We start from the raw sequence: 15791 nt of genomic DNA on the forward strand, positions 1-15791 counted from the left end.
CCAGGAGGTCAAGAGGCAAGGCTTTCTGCACCTTTGAAGGGCACTTGACACACCTACGAACAGGGAAAAGGATGCTCTGGTGGAAGATGGGCCGAGTTTCAGTCAGTCACTACGTTTTAGATGCATTAAAAGATATGGTACAGCAATTTAAACCAATAGTTCGAGTTTAAGACAAGCTTTTCAATCCCCCTCACCCTTCACACATCCTACAGCAAGTCTCAAAATGTACACACTTCATTAGTGAGTGATCACGGATTCATGGCGAGAAAAATCAATGGTGTGTGTGTGCCTATGGAGAAATATGGGGGGGAGGGGGTATTTTTGGCTGGACAGCTTGCAGCTTCAAATGTTAACACTGTGTGTCAGCACTACTAGCAACAGGTTCTTAAATCTAGAGGTGGGCCTCGGTTAAGTGGATGTGTCCAGGTTAACTAGTTTCAAGCAGGGGCCACAAACAGACCTTCAGGACTAAATCCAGTCTGTCAAAGAGCCGGCGCCAATGCATGGTTGGCAACAGAAGGCCTTGTCCAGGAGGGCCTTCCAGTCCTGAGGTTCCCCTACGTTTCAATCACAAACCTCATGAGAAGGATGATGCATACCCAGCTCTTTAAGAAGGGACTAGCACAAGCTTAGCGCATCTCTCACCAGCACATTTAAACCGGAAAATCTTCAGGTGGATGGCAATATAGACAATTGGGAGGGGAACAGATCAAGATATTTGCAACAAGCCTGCCTAATCAGTGTAAGTGTTGGGTGACTAAATAGGGGCGCTTGTACCCGAACACTCCACCGGAAGGCGACTGACAGATCACACAAGTGATGCGTGTTTCAGCACCACTTAATCCGGATCATCATGGTCAACTGGATGAACACCCGTATGGTTTGGGGGGGTCCATCTGTTAACTACAAACGTGTTCCCTCAGAATAATCTTAGCCAGGAGCTAGGACAGGGATAAACCTAAGCAGTTGCCAATACTGCACTCTCCTCCTCAAAATAGCTCCCCCTTGGAGATCATAATCTACGGGAAGATGGCTGCCTTTGAACAAAAACCTGACGATTAATTTGGAGGCGAAATACGAACATTCACAAGACGGCAGATAACACTCGAGCTCCTGTTTCTCTCTGTACTCCCCTACTCTGAAAAGATTGGTCCAGGGCTCACAATACACTTACCATTGATAACGGAAAGTTGAAAACTGCGTGCATGTGCAGAACTGAGGAGGCTAAAGACTTCAGCCTGGCTAGTAGCTTTTAACATGAAACGTTAATCCAAATTGGCTATCAACATTTAGAATTTTATTTAAAAGCTTGCAATCTCCTAAAATAGTCAATATGAATATTACCCACACAGAACCTTGGGAAACTCCAGCATTGAGACTCTACAACTGTTGATTGGTTTACATTGGCCCAAGACCACGTTATTCCAGTTGAATCTCATCAGTTGGTTACAAAAAGATGAAGCAAAATGATTTACAGCTGAAGTTCAAAATATCAAACCCAACACAAAATATGGAGCACACATAGCAATGGTCAGTGTTAGGAAGAATTCTCGGAAATGTGCCAATTCCCTCCACCTTAGACCCCCAGCAACTTTGCTGGATTTTGAGGACTTGATTTTTTTACCTGGAGAGAGTGAGACCCTTTTTCCACACTCGTGTATTTTAATGTGATTTGGTACACTCTTTCTTTTGGTTGTGGAGTCTGACAAACTCCATAGGCATTTTTACATTGCGTCACACAGCACCTTCAGTGCAGTGGCACATGGTAGTCTTTCAGGATTTCCAAAGGTTTAACTACCTTCTCTGGGATAAACTGTTTGAGAGCAGTAAAGTGAAATTGACTTTACTTACATTTGTAACTTTCTAGACCCAGCACACACTATCTTACACTGGGGTGCTGGAGGGGTTACCTAGAATCCCCTTTGTCTAGCTTCTCATGTAAAACATTGTGTTATCCTTTTCTCACTGAATGGCTGGCGGCAGTGGTTTCGTTTCAACTACCGTGGTGTGCACTAACCGCGGGTTGCGTTCGCAGCTGCAGTAAAGCACCCAAGGGTTCCATTTTTGTCAAAAATGGCCCTGGTCTTTTTTCCCCCCCATTTCTTTGTGGGAAGGTCCTTCTTGAGATTTACTCTGCGCACCAAACCAGGTTTGGTCCCATTGTTCGATTTGCCTTTGGCGGGATTCACGAGTGAAGCCCGCCTCTGGCTCCAGGGTGTCTGGGGTAGGCAGGAAGTGAGAGAGGTACCCGAAACTCTGTGCTTAGTTTCCTAGGAGACCCAAATGCACTCTGTAGTGATTGGCTGACAAGGACAGCCACCCTGCTGGGGGAGTGACAGCTGGGCTGGATGGAAAGGGAGAGAATTTATTAAAAGGTGAGGCTTTTGGCTTGGAAGGCAGTCGACCACTGGACGAAGGAACTGAAGAACTCCTTCTGCAACTCCTGGACCGTTGGTTTGCCGAAACTCTAAATTCGTATGGACAGAGAAGCCCCTGCAGGGACAACTTCTCCCCTTGAGTTGGTGGGCCAATCAACTACAAAGTAAGCCACCTGGACATCCTCTCGGAGCTTGTTGAATTTCCACCGAGTTGCTGCTGGAAACCAGGGAGAGGAACACCAGATTGTGTACGTTGCTATTAAGCTGGCTTAGAGTTCCAGGAAGATCCTCCGGACTCCCAGGAAGCAGGACTGACCGAGCATGAGCCCATTCAGAGTGCGGGACCGCAGAAGCAAGGACAGTCCCATCTTGCCAGCCAGGAACCGCGGTGTTGCCATTTGTGGTAGTCACGAGGAGCTGAAACATGAAGTGCCACTTGTTGGAAAGATTGCTGGTTGCGAGCGGTGACCGTCCCATTGATTGATTTATTTATAGATCGCTTTACACCAAGGCGCTGTACAATGGAACAACAGATTACAAAAAACCAATAACACTTAATGGGAGCAAAATTTACATCTTGAATCATTCAACAAAACAGTGCAAAGAGCAATTAACTGAGGGGGGTAGAAAGGGGAGAGGGAAGAGGTGGGGGAGGAGAGGGAATTGCAGTGCAGGAGTCCCCAGAAGTCCTCCCTCTTGTCCCCACGACTGAGGCTCAGGAACAGTGATATCTGCAGAGCTGCACAGGAACAGAAGTCATCTGATGCACTTTTTCTTCAATACAAAAGTTACAAGAGTCAGAACTTACCTCTCATTGTAGAGTTGCTTGCATCTTCTACTACTCACAAGTCTAATCAGCGTGTGGCCCTACATTTGATTCTTCTTTTCTTCAAAGACTTCTAAAACATTCTGCAAAGACTTTTCTACTTACCTACCAAAGTGCTTCATCCTATACAAGACTTTTGCCCATTGACTTTGGCTTAGCCTGTTGTACTGAAGGACTATTTTTAGGGGATCCAAAAGTACTTGCCTGCTTAAGAATATTTGTGGTCTCTTGTTCCAATTATCTTTTCCTTTTACCAACTTGTAAAAGTATTGTAAATACCAACAGTAAAATATTAACGTCCCCAACCCCCTAGCTATTGAAGTCACTCGAGGGTGTAGGTTGTGTCTGTGGGTCATCCTAAAAGGGTCTTTACCGATTTAGAAACTAAGTGTACAGTATTGAAGTGCATTTGTGTGTTACTTCCATATTGCTCCCTTCTGAAGGCTTATTCTAACTGACAGATAAATGAATAATTGTTATTCAAGAAACCTTGTGCGTAAGCATTTATTTGAATACTTGTCACTGTGAATCTCTGTGCAACTCCCCTACAGCTCACGTTGAACCCCCCGAGATAAGCCTGGCTGCTCAACACGCTACCAAAACGGTGTAGTACAAGCTTATACCAAAGGTTGGGTTTCCTATACCCGAGTTGTGTGTAGTGCTCCCAAAGGGTACTGCATTCAAACTTTGCCTAGCAGCAAGACCCTCGTGGTTAGGACAAGTCGTTGAATATTATGAAGTTTCTTCATTTTACAGGGCATGGGGAAAGGGCAACTTCCCATCTTTGATGCCTTCCATTTTAGGATACCTCTGATGCCCATCCAACCAGAACCCCCTTCTTCATAAAGAGGGTAGTCCCTGGACCATTGGCTTCTGGCAATACTGGTTTTCAGAGAGTGCATGCAACATACTGTGCTAGGTTCAGCACTTCAGAAAACTGTATCAAGGCCACTCCACCACCATCCCTGGACGGCGCTGGTTATAGATAGTCTCAACAATGGAGCCTTCTTCTCAAGCAGTTATACGTCGGGGTGTAGTGGAACTAGACCCCTCGCCTGAGAAGGGACAGATCTGAAGTAGACGATGGGATCGAAGTAAACTGGGTGTGTATGGTCACATGATCGGTGGGGACTGGAAACAGTTGGACTATAACCATGTATGACTTTTTTACAGTGGCACAGGAATAACCAGCTAAAAGCTACATATTGTAGGCTCATGGAGTTATGGGTGGGTGTGGGAGGTGGTGGGGGTGTTGAGCAGCTGGAAGGGTCTAAGAGGGATGAGAGTTGTTCGGGGAGCGGGATGCTGTTGGTTTCTTTGCAAGGAGGTGGACTACATTGTTATGGGATTCTTCTAGAATGGACCTACCTTCAAGAAGCAACAGAACGATTTACAGAGGTAAACAGTACAGATGCATAACAGAGCATTACAAAACAGATATACAGCGGGGGTAGGATACAGAGGGGCACAGGAGGGGTACAGCTGTACAGGGTGGCCAGGAGGAGAGGGGCAGACAGTCTAGTGAGCAAGTTCTTTTCTGAATTGAAGCAGCATGGAGAGGGGGGGCGGGGGGAGGGTTTGATTCTGGCGGGGAGAAGATTCCATAATCTTGGGGCATGGGCAGAGAAGGCTCGTTTTCTGGTACTTTCCTTTTTGCAGCAGCAGCTTGCAAGTGTGCATGGGTCCTGGCTTCTGGTGGTATGCTGTGCAGTGGGAGCCAGCGACAGTCAATGAACCGGAGTGATGTGGTCATATCTGTGTAGACCCCCCCCCCCCCCATGAGGCTCGAGGCCACGTGTAGGACACTTGGGGGCACAAGGTAGGGCGACGGGAGGCCATCGAGGAGTGCATTGCCCCCATCCAGTTGGAATATGACCAGTGTTTGAACAGTGGATTTAAAGCTGTCTAAGGGGAGGAAGGGCTCGACTTTCCACAGGAGGGAGAGCCGATACCAAGCTGTCTTGTTTTCTTAGCACCTTGAGTCTTGAAGGAGAGGTGTTGGTCGATGTGGAAACCGAGGGACTTAGCGCAGGTGGTGAGCTCGGGTGTGAAGCGCTCAGGGTTCATGGTCGATAGCCAGGTCTGTATATCTGGGCGTTAGTGAGGAGTAGGAATTCGGTCTTCGAGGGGTTGAGGTTCAAGTATACACTGGATATCCAAGACAGGATCAGCGAGAGGCAGGTTTTGAGCCTGTGATGTCCTTTATGTAGTCTATCTTGGAGGTATAGCTGCGGTCAGCTATTGTTGGGTGTGGATGTTGTATGTGGCTAGGAGTGCTCCAAAGATCTCCTAGGTAGTGTTAGGGAGAATTCCCAGAAATGTGCTAATTCCCTCCACACCTTGGACACCCCAAGCAAAGTTGCTGGATTTTGGAGGACTTTCTTGAACCTGGAAAGAGTGACCCTTTTTCCCCCCACTCATGTATTTTAATGTGAATTTTACCTCTGTTTCTTTTGGATATGGAGTCTGACAAACTCCATAGGCATCTTTTACATTGTGTCACACAGCACCTTCAGTGCAGTGGCACAGGGAAGTCTTTCAGATTTCCCCAAGGGTTAAATACCTTTCTCTGGGATAAACTACCGTTTCCCAGAGCAGTAAAGTGAAATTGACTTTTAATTTACCATTGTAACTATCTAGACCCAGCACACACTATCTTACAATAGAGTGCTGGAGGGGTTACTTAGTATACCCTGTGTCTAGATCCTCATGTAACATTTTTATGTTACCCTTTCCACACTGAATGGCTGGTGGCAGTGGTTTCATTTGAACTACCATGGTTTGCATTTAACACAGGCTGCGTTGGCAGCTCCGGGAAAGTAACTGCAGGAGCCATCTTTTTCAAAATGGCGCAGGAGCCATCTTTGACAAAAGGGACCCCAGTCTTCTTTTTTCACCATTTCTTTGTGGAAAGGTCCTCCTAGAAATTCTCTGCGCGCCAAACCAGGTTTGGTCTCTTTGTTAATTTCGCCTTTAAGACCCCCCACAGAAAAGCTATGCATCTCCGGAGGGCTGCAATCCACTAGAAGTAAGGAAATGTGCAGACTTGATTTATAACAGCAGGAAGGAACCAAGACTAGGAACCTCCTCCCTGTCAACATCAGACTTGCTCCATCACTTCTACAGTTGAGGAAAGAGCTCAAGACCTCCCTTCAAAGAATGGCTCCTCTTGAATACCTAGGTCCACACCCTGCAAGCCCCACCCTACAAAAGACTGATCTGCACCCCACTATCTCCCGCATGCTGCTAATTGCCCACCCTCCAGTTAGTTCCCTGCTTCTTTTTTCTCTGCTTCCCTCACTGTGTTCTTCCCCATATGGATTGTAAAGCGCTCAATTTTGTAGGTTGAATTCTAGTAGTGTTCACACTTGCCAGGAGAGAATATAACAAACGTAAATGAGAACCAGCATTGGAGTCCTCATACTAGTCTTACTAAAACGAGTATTTTAATGTCAATATCAGGAAGAGAGAATTTTTGGGACGGTCCCAATATATGATAGACTCAAGGAAGGCCTAAGAGAAATGGAAAGGGCCAGAAACAAACTTGAGAACAAGTCTGACTTCGTAGAAATACACCCAGGGAAGGAGAAAAGGAGAAACAAGGACTATGAACTGCCCAATAACCTAGAGGCATGTGAGCAACACATGTATGGAAGAGAAAGATCACTCCTTAAAGTTAAATACAAGAGAAGAAGCCAGAGCACAAAAGTCAAGGAAGTGTATGAATTGGTAAAAGTTATCACTAAAGGAGATCTAAAGATCCTGCATTGAAAAGTGGGTGAGAGTCAAGTCATCAGACCCCAGAGGAATGGAGCCATCCTGACCGAGGTAGGGTCAGATAGGTTAGAGCTGGACCGTTTCACACAGGACATTCACAGACCACAGACTAACACTGTAGCTAGTTTTGTTCGGTGAGACACAGGACTCCCGATTGCTATTAACATGCATTCAAAATAAAAAGGGGTTGGAAAAAGCACCACTATCCCTGCTCTAGGAGGTATTTCCCCTACCTCAACCAAATACTAAGGGTATTTCCAGTGTCAAGATGAGCAAAAACAAAATCTGTGTCCAAAATAGTGTTCTAGCACTCACATTCTAAGAAGCTAAGGGTTTTAGTTTGGTCCTGAATGTGCACAAATGTTCAAAGTAACAAAAGAAAAGGATACCTCCAACAAAAGATTCCCAATTGAGTGTCCCCAGATTTCTCTTCACAATAAACAGTTCCAAAAGAAATGACGAAGTTTTTTATAGCCCAAGAGGCCAACTCCCTCCCCTTGGTATTTGCAGTTCACTGCAGATGTGGGATGTCTGGTATATTCTCCTGCCAGGGCCTGCTCATAACTCTTTATGAATGCAGGGCCCAGACTGACAGTTCAGGTCACAACCTTTTCCATGCATTCAACACTCGTCCATAAAATCCTGGGCTATTCACTACATCCACTCGAGAGCCCTATGACCCTCCAGCAAATGTCTTACTGAAGAGAACAGCCAGCAATGTCAACTACAAAAAAGCTTTGGCTTAGGGCCTAACTGATGAGAGATGGTAGGCTAATCAGCTAACGAAAGCAGTTGTCAGACGTTCCCTTTCACCTGGGTTTCATTGCTTACATTCTGCTAACGAACTGAATGTCCATGGTTGCAAGGGAGTGCAAACCAATCACGAGGGCCAAAATAATGGCGAGTCATACATTGGTGCAGAAGCCTATCCGGTGCTGGTATTTTGCCATTATTTGTATTATACATAGTTAGAGGGTGCTCAAGGCATGCCTACCATATAAGGGGCAGCCAATGAGGATACTACGGCACACAGGCAAGGAAGAGGTTAATCAGGGTGTGTAAGACAGTTACGAGAATGAAGGTCTGCCAGGTCTGCGACCAAGTGCAGAGAGAGGCGGAGTTGGTTTAATGGGTTTTGTTCGGTCTTTCTTTTGAAATGAGGGAGAGGTCGTGCCTTGGGGGACCGAGGCGGCAAGTAGTGGCGCAGAAGAGACGTGTTTGGGCTGAGCGGCAAGTAGTGGTGCGGAAGAGACGTGTTTGGGCTGAGCGGCAAGTAGCGGTGCGGAAGAGACGTGTTTGGGCTGAGCGGCAAGTAGCGGTGCGGAAGAGACGTGTTTGGGCTGATTAGAAGGGCCGGGAAAACAGTAACAGAGGGCCAACCATCAGCGGAACGGAGTGAAGGACGAGTAAAGTAATGAAACCTGACGCAGAACACCACCAATGGGGGAGCATGTGAGCCTGCTGAATATTGTACGGAATGTTGGAGAGAGTACCACACGGATGCCACAGAGGGAGCAAGCGAGTCTGCAGAAGAGAAAGTGGGTGTGGGCAGGAGAAGGGATGAACCCCTAAGCAGAATGCCACCACCGTGGAATTTGTTCTTAACTGGGACAGTCAGTATCAGGACTTAAGTGGAGGACTAGCATAGGGGAACTGGGACACCGGGCAGGGGAGGCAACCACTGCTTGGCTGCCAAAGTGTTGGACTTCTCATAAGTAAGGCTTCCAGTTCTGTTTCTACATAAATAGACTGAAATCAATCAGCTTTCAGTCAGTATTCATTTATAAAAATGGAGAAAAAACAGAAAGGCCCTTCTGTCTAGTTCTCTATGTCACTCATGGTCGTAGGTCAATCACATTGAAGATTGGCAGCATGGATAGAGTAAACGTTGTATAAAAAATAGCATTAAAGTTCAGACAGCATATCTCTTAAGGCAGCAACAGTCACAGGAGCAACCGTTTGTTATGTAATAAAATGGAGCTAGCATTTTTTGTCTATATGGCTGCATGTGTGCTTTGATAAATGTAGTTTTTTTATTAGATTGAATGCATAAAAATAATTGTTGCCAATTAAAAAATAAATTGATAAATGGCCACAAATAAATATGGATAAATACAGACAGAAAAATAAATACGATAAAAACAGAAGCCTCACTTATAAGCAACTATGAAGGACTGCATGCAGACACCCTTTAGTGGCAGCAGCACTGTGTGGAAATAACCCCAAGTAGTGACAGTGCCCCCTTAACCAATCACTGCACCCGATGTAATAGCTGACGTACAGCGAGGTATAAAGACCTTTGTGTAATAGAAATGTGCCGAGAGCTACAATCTGATCGCAGGGTTTCCCTGCTTTATTGAACTGATAATAAGGTAGTATTTTGCCATATTCTTTGAGTCTGACCGGTTATTTGAGCCCGAGATCATTTACTTGGTAATCCATCAGCACTTAGAACACTCCAGTCGCTATTGCAAGTCATCACAAAATACATGGCACCGATATACTGAAGAGAGAGACTATTTCTAATGTCACACATCCAATATGTATGACAGATAAAGGAGTACCCTGGTAACACAGAACATATAGTAAATGGCCAATAAAAGCCAACTCACTACTTAACCCAAAATGTAGGCAGTAGAAATAAGATTTCAGATATAAGTTAAGACAATATTACCCACAGTAATGAGGATGTTCAGGGTCCATAAGGTAGCAAACAGAGCTTAATACTAATGCTACCAAACGCCAGGCTACCTTCTGGATACCGTCTCTAGGTTACAAGCCAAGGAGGGCAACAGTGATACAATGTAGAACCTATGCACGGCTGGAATATACAGACATCAGGCTCTGAAGAACTCTAGTGACCCTAGACAAGTACCTTGCAGTGTCACTTGGTGTTCCAGTGTTGAACAGTGCCCCATGGAAAGCAATAGGAACAAAAGCCAGGTAAGTCGCAGTTTCTTTACACAGGTACCCAGGAGATGGTAAAACCTCAAGGGACACTAGTGGAGACCCAGAAGAAGAGATGAGTGGATGGTTCAAGACCCATGAGCAGATAAGCAGGGCAGGACCCCCGCCACCCCAGCCCCTCCATGTTAACCAATGGACAAATGGGGTTTAAGGGGACCTGTAGAACCAGACAACCATAGTATCTTGAAAACCCACCACCCAGGGCCAGACTCCCAGAAGGTGAAAAATGCTCCTTTTAAAAGGGTCAAAATTAAGGATACGGTCACCCATGGTGTGGCACCCCAACTGGACATTGATCCGGTCAACTGAAAACAGGATTGTGTGCACCCACCCAGAACATGCAACTATGCGCGCCCAAGTAGCAATGTGCATGGGGCACACGACAGGAGACAGGGGAAGCAGAGGCAGCTGGGATGGGTAGCGGTGCAGAGGAAGTGAGCGCTAGAAGGGGGTAGCGATGCAGAGGAAGTTATGATAATAAAGGATATGCACTATCACCCCCTGGCACTCTGGCAGATCTGAAAAGGAAAGGGGGTGGGGGGCGAGTTAGTGAGAACGAGCGTGAAAAGTGCAAGAAAGCAGTGATGTGCTATTGGCAGCTTCAGTTCAGTTAACAGTTCGCTGAGCTTGGGGTGCTTTTTGGTCGGTAGCTGTTGTGCGAGACTATGTTGAGTTTGTTTTGTTGTTGTAGTGAAGTTTGTGCGTTTGATTGTGCTATAGGGTTGTGGTTGGTTAGAGTTTGAGAGGTGTATGCAGAGGGGTGAAATTGTTAGTGGGTTGGTAATTGGCATCGCTGTCTAGAAGTGATGTGACAAATTTCCACGTTCTTTCTAGATGTGGGGCGTGAATATCGTGAGCGCTAGAATGGGGTAGCGATGTAGGGGAAGCAGCAGCTGAGATGGGTAGCGTTGCAGAGGAATGGAGTGCTAGAAGGGGTAGTGATTTACATGAGGCAGTGGAGCACACACTAGGGGCAGCGGTAGAGGCAGCTGGGATGGGTAGCAGTGCAGAGGAAGAGCGCTAGAAGGAGCAGCGGCAGCTGGGATGGGTAGTGGTGCAGAGGAAGAGCGCTAGAAGGAGCAGCAGCAGCTGGGATGGATAGTGGTGCAGAGGAAGAGCGCTAGAAGGAGCAGCGGCAGCTGGGATGGATAGCGGTTAAGAGGAAGAGCGCTAGAAGGAGCAGCGGCAGCTGGGATGGATAGTGGTGCAGAGGAAGAGCGCTAGAAGGAGCAGCGGCAGCTGGGATGGATAGCGGTGCAGAGGAAGAGCACTAGAAAGGTGGGGGGATTATGTACATGGGCCACTCACTAGGGCAAGGCATAAAATAAGCAGTATCGCATCGCAATACTGCCGTTTTGCTGTGTATTTAGACAATCATATCGCACTAACTGCGATATTATTTCCACAGCTATAGCTAATAAAAAAATGTTTTATTAAAAGATTGTGCCTTTGTCTGCCTCTGCACAGCGTGCACTGCAGACGAGGCAGAAGCACCCGGGCTGGGCTAAAAACATTGTATCAATGTTATTAACCCAGCCCAGATGCGGCGTCATCACGTCGTGAGAGGAGGATCTCAGCCCTCCTCTCACACTCTGGCTTCCGATGAAGAGGTAAAGAGAGCCGTGGTGCTAGGGGAATCTTTTTGGTGCTGCTGGGCCTGGGTATATGTGGCTGACAATAATACTTCCACCCGTTTGGGCGGGAGAAATATTTGTAGCCACTTGCTAACACCCAGCAACCGCCGTAATAATGCAGCCTGCTGCTCGTAGAAGGCCTTTCATCAAAAGGTCTTCTATAAGCAGCAGGCTGCGTTATTACTGCGGGTGCTGGTGCTAGCAAGTGGCTGAGAATAATATTTCTCCCGCCCGAACGGGTGGGAGAAATATTGCCAGCCGCTGTCTAACACCCATCACCCGCCGTAACATCTTTCCATATTGTGCCGTTTGATGGGTTGCTGATTTATGCTGCATTATAGACCCCAGGTATACAAGGCAGGTAGACGGATGTCTCTTGGGGCAAGACCGAGTGAAGAGACACTTGGCATCGGGTAAACGGGGACAGTCGGCTCCTCTCCTGCTGTCTGCAGAGTGCAACATTCACATGCCCACATCTTCATGCAAATCATATTTTTGTATCAGGAACTGAGAGAGACAGACTGGTAGGAGGAAAGTAGAGGCACTGCGCTCTTCTCCCCTTGCTGACATAGGAGAGTGGTGGGTTTGCTTGCCGGCATATCTGTATACATGAGCATATGGCTGGTGAGGAGTTTAATAACTGCCAACATTTTAGTACCTGGGAATATCCAGTCAGTAGCTGCCAAGTGGTGTGAGCAGCTTTGTAAATGAGGCCAGTACAAAAAACCAGGCTCATGACGTTAAAGAGTGGTACCCGTGTAATAACTCTTGGCAAAGTAAACTGGGTATCTGGGAATTTGATGTCCACAGTCGTACCCCTCATATGATGGCAATATCTCAGAAATGGTTTGGTTAACTGGATACATGTTCCCAATACCTGGCTAATTAGTACCTGTAGATTTGGCAAATGACAATGTCTGGCAGAAGACAGATGTTTAGGTATGTGATGGAAAATCCTTGCATAGCATTTCAAAATGCAACATGTGGCTCGTGCATGAACACATGATTGCAGCGGCTGGTAAACTGTGTGACCACCTGGGCACATGTCACTAGCTGGCAATACAGAAAACCTTTTCACCATACAAAGAACTACTATTAGTTTTGTCAATGTTCATACTGAGACAATATGGAATGATGTTCAAATGTTAAAAATGTATAATTATAAATGGTAACTTAGCACCAAATTCAAATCCCTAACTTCACAGAAGGTATAAAGTACACAGAGCTGGTGGGCGACGTTTGCCACTGCTCTGAAGCAGCAGCACAGGCAGTACTATTTATTGCAAGTGGAACACTGAATGACATGGTGACTGACACCCCCCTTGGTCTCAGAGGCAGATGCTGTATGGTGTTACACTCTGCCAATTGCCTTCACTGGTGGTTCATCTAAGGGTTGTCCCGGAAAGAGTGCAGGACAGACTAGTCAAGTAGCTGTCAGGTGAGGTCAGGGGATTGGTCTGAGCCCAATCAAAGTAATCACCTACCAGTCCACTGTACAACAGAATAATGTGTTGCATGCTTTGTCCTGGAGCTTGCCTTAGAGTCACATTAATTACTTGCCACTGTAAAAAGCAGTAGGATCTGTCACTGAAATCTGTAGTTGGGTAGGACTGCTTAAAAAGCAGTAGCCTATAAATCTGTAGGGTTGGCACCCAGCACCCGCAGTAAGCCGCATCAGTCCCGGGTGAAGATGAGTGCCCCCCGGGCCTCCCATTGCTGATGGTGGAAACAGTGTGGCAGGGTCGGACTGGGGCATACAATTGTCTTAGGCACCAACAAAAAGTCTCCAAAGTCGCAAATCAATGGGAATTCCTGTGACGCTGTTTGAATAACCCAAGGGGGACATTTCTGATCAAATTGTACAATATTCAGAAACACTGGTCAAAACTATTAGCCACATAATTTAGTCCATAACTCAAACTGGCCCACATGGGCAAAAAAGGTGGCCCGTTTTGACCCAAAAAATGGCCCACACAAGCATTTTGCGTTTTGGTTAAAGCCATGGGCCTATTGCTCTATAGGCCAGTCCGATCAGTCTGCAGTGGTGCATGGAGGTTAGCTGCTGAATTTATCACGAGACAGGCAGCCAGAGCCAGAAGGAAGCTTTACACTGGCCATAACTTTAATGTGAGCACTGCAAAGCGCATAGCCCCAGAACAAAACTTTTTGCCGTGCTTTGCGGACTGGAAACATCTGAGCAGTTGCTGGACCCCCTTGCCCCAGAGGCCTCTTGTTTGTAAAGGTGAAAGGCCCCAACGCTGTCCCCGATTGCTGGGCTAGGTGTTAGCAAGTGGCTGCGCTGGCATTTGTCCAGTAGGGAGAAATATTTCTTTCACTCCATAGCGTGTACTGAGGGGCCCTGTCGATTCTCAAGCCCGCCCCCCTCACCCCCCAGAGTGAGTGTGCATTGTTGTGGGTAGGTAACGAGTTGCTTTTTGCCTATTTTGTAGGAATTGGTCTGCAGTGTAAAGGAAGATTAGGCAGAGAGGACCTTCCCACTGTGACTTGATAACGGGCCTGAGAAGTAAGCAAAGCAGGCTAGCTCAACTTTTTATTCTAAAAATATCTTTTTAATGTAGACTATTCAAAGGCCTTCTGCAAGCAGGATCGTTATTTGTGCAGGTGGCCGCTCTGGAAATTAATTTCTCCAGCCCGTTTGAGTGGCCGAAATAAATACCAGCCACTTGCTTGCGCTCAGCCCCGCACTAAAAGCACTGCCGGTGCTGGCACAAAGCCTTCTAAATATTTCGATCACAATTTAAAGAATATTAGAATGCTTTCTGAGCAGGCTGTGTTTACAATTGCAGGGCTGTGTGCATTTGGTTCAAAAAATTGGCCCAGAGCCCTTTGCTAGCACGCAGCTTTGCACTGATAAAGCCTGCAGAAGGCCAAATCATTTGTTCTCTCCTGTCAGCAGCAACTACGACTTGCAATAATAGATGTGATCATCATGTTAGCACTTGAATAAGAATAGTGCTTGGAAGCAAGAAGAAACGGGAAACCATTTAGCATTAAAGCTAACTGTCAGAGTCCCAAAATGTGTAAATAAGTTAGATACCTAAAACACCACATTTGTACAGAAAGTGACGCAAAGCTATTTCTTTTTTAAAGCCAAGTTCATCCATGAGATCAAACATGGTTTTGCATTCTGAGATCGGTTCAGGGTGGTGCAAATACTACAAGGAGGATGCTTTGGGTGTACTAATTGATGTCTTGTTAACCATATGAAGGACACAGAACTGTGCTGCAACACAGACTGCATGACCCAGCCACACATCCTTGAACTGAAAAATGTTTTTAGCGCTTTGTTTGGCCATTCATGCAGAGAACCTTTACATTTTACAGACATTGCACTGATGTTATACTTCAGAGGGGTACATAGAAATCATTTCTGCGTTCTTGCTAATTTTATATCTTGGGGTACAACTAATTCTGGTGACATTATTAGTACAAAATTGCTAATCAAACAAGTTCATTTGCAATTAAAAAAAATTTTCATTAGCAAAATCTGCTAATCAATTTTTGAAAACTAATTTATGCCTTGCTAGGGGTCAATGGTAGCAGAGGCAGCTGGGATCGGTAGTGGTGCAGAGGAACAGCTCTATAAAGGGGAAGTAAAGATGGGTGGAGTGATGTTCCTTGTAAAGTAGGGTCATCAGGTGCTTCCGGAGGGGTAGGATGGAGGGGGCCACATGGTTTCATAAGCTGAGTGCACAACAGAGTGGCCTGCTTCCAGTCTATGCTGCCTTGCAGTTCTTTTTCAATATCCATATTTGTTTTAAGAAAACGTTGTATTGTGTGTTGAAGCTCTGTAGATGGAAAGAAAGCCATAGTAAAATACTTAAAAAGTTCAAAAGAAAAAAAAAATAATGTTATTACGTCTTCGTCCCAGTCCTTACACTGAGCACAATGGAGAAGTCCTTTTAATAAAATATATAAAAAAATATGCTAAAGCCCCCGCCCCAGAGGGCTGGAAGGATGGACCAGCAGCTAGAATCCCCCACAATCCCCACCCGCTCCCCATTTCCCCCGCTATCAAGATCAGCACAGGTGCATTGCTTAGAATCGGTGTTACAAGGAACCCAGAGGCAAAATTTGTTCTAGGTTTGCCTTGAATTTCTGTGGATTCCTTCATTTCCTTCCCGCCTTTGTTTTTTTTTTTTTTGATCCAATTGTGCTTTTTTCTTTAAATTGATGAATGAAATTTAT

General features: G+C 46.0%; 1 protein-coding gene across 1 annotated transcript in view; it reads right to left on the minus strand.

The window, feature by feature from the left end:
• FUCA1 (alpha-L-fucosidase 1) overlaps positions 1-15791 on the minus strand; it is a 213996-nt gene that overhangs the window by 174960 nt on the left and 23245 nt on the right. The gene's annotated exons all lie outside the window — the stretch shown is intronic.

The sequence above is a fragment of the Ambystoma mexicanum genome, chromosome 11, assembly GCF_040938575.1.
Source record: "Ambystoma mexicanum isolate Mex_15411 chromosome 11, UKY_AmexF1_1, whole genome shotgun sequence".
NCBI lineage: Eukaryota > Metazoa > Chordata > Amphibia > Caudata > Ambystomatidae > Ambystoma > Ambystoma mexicanum.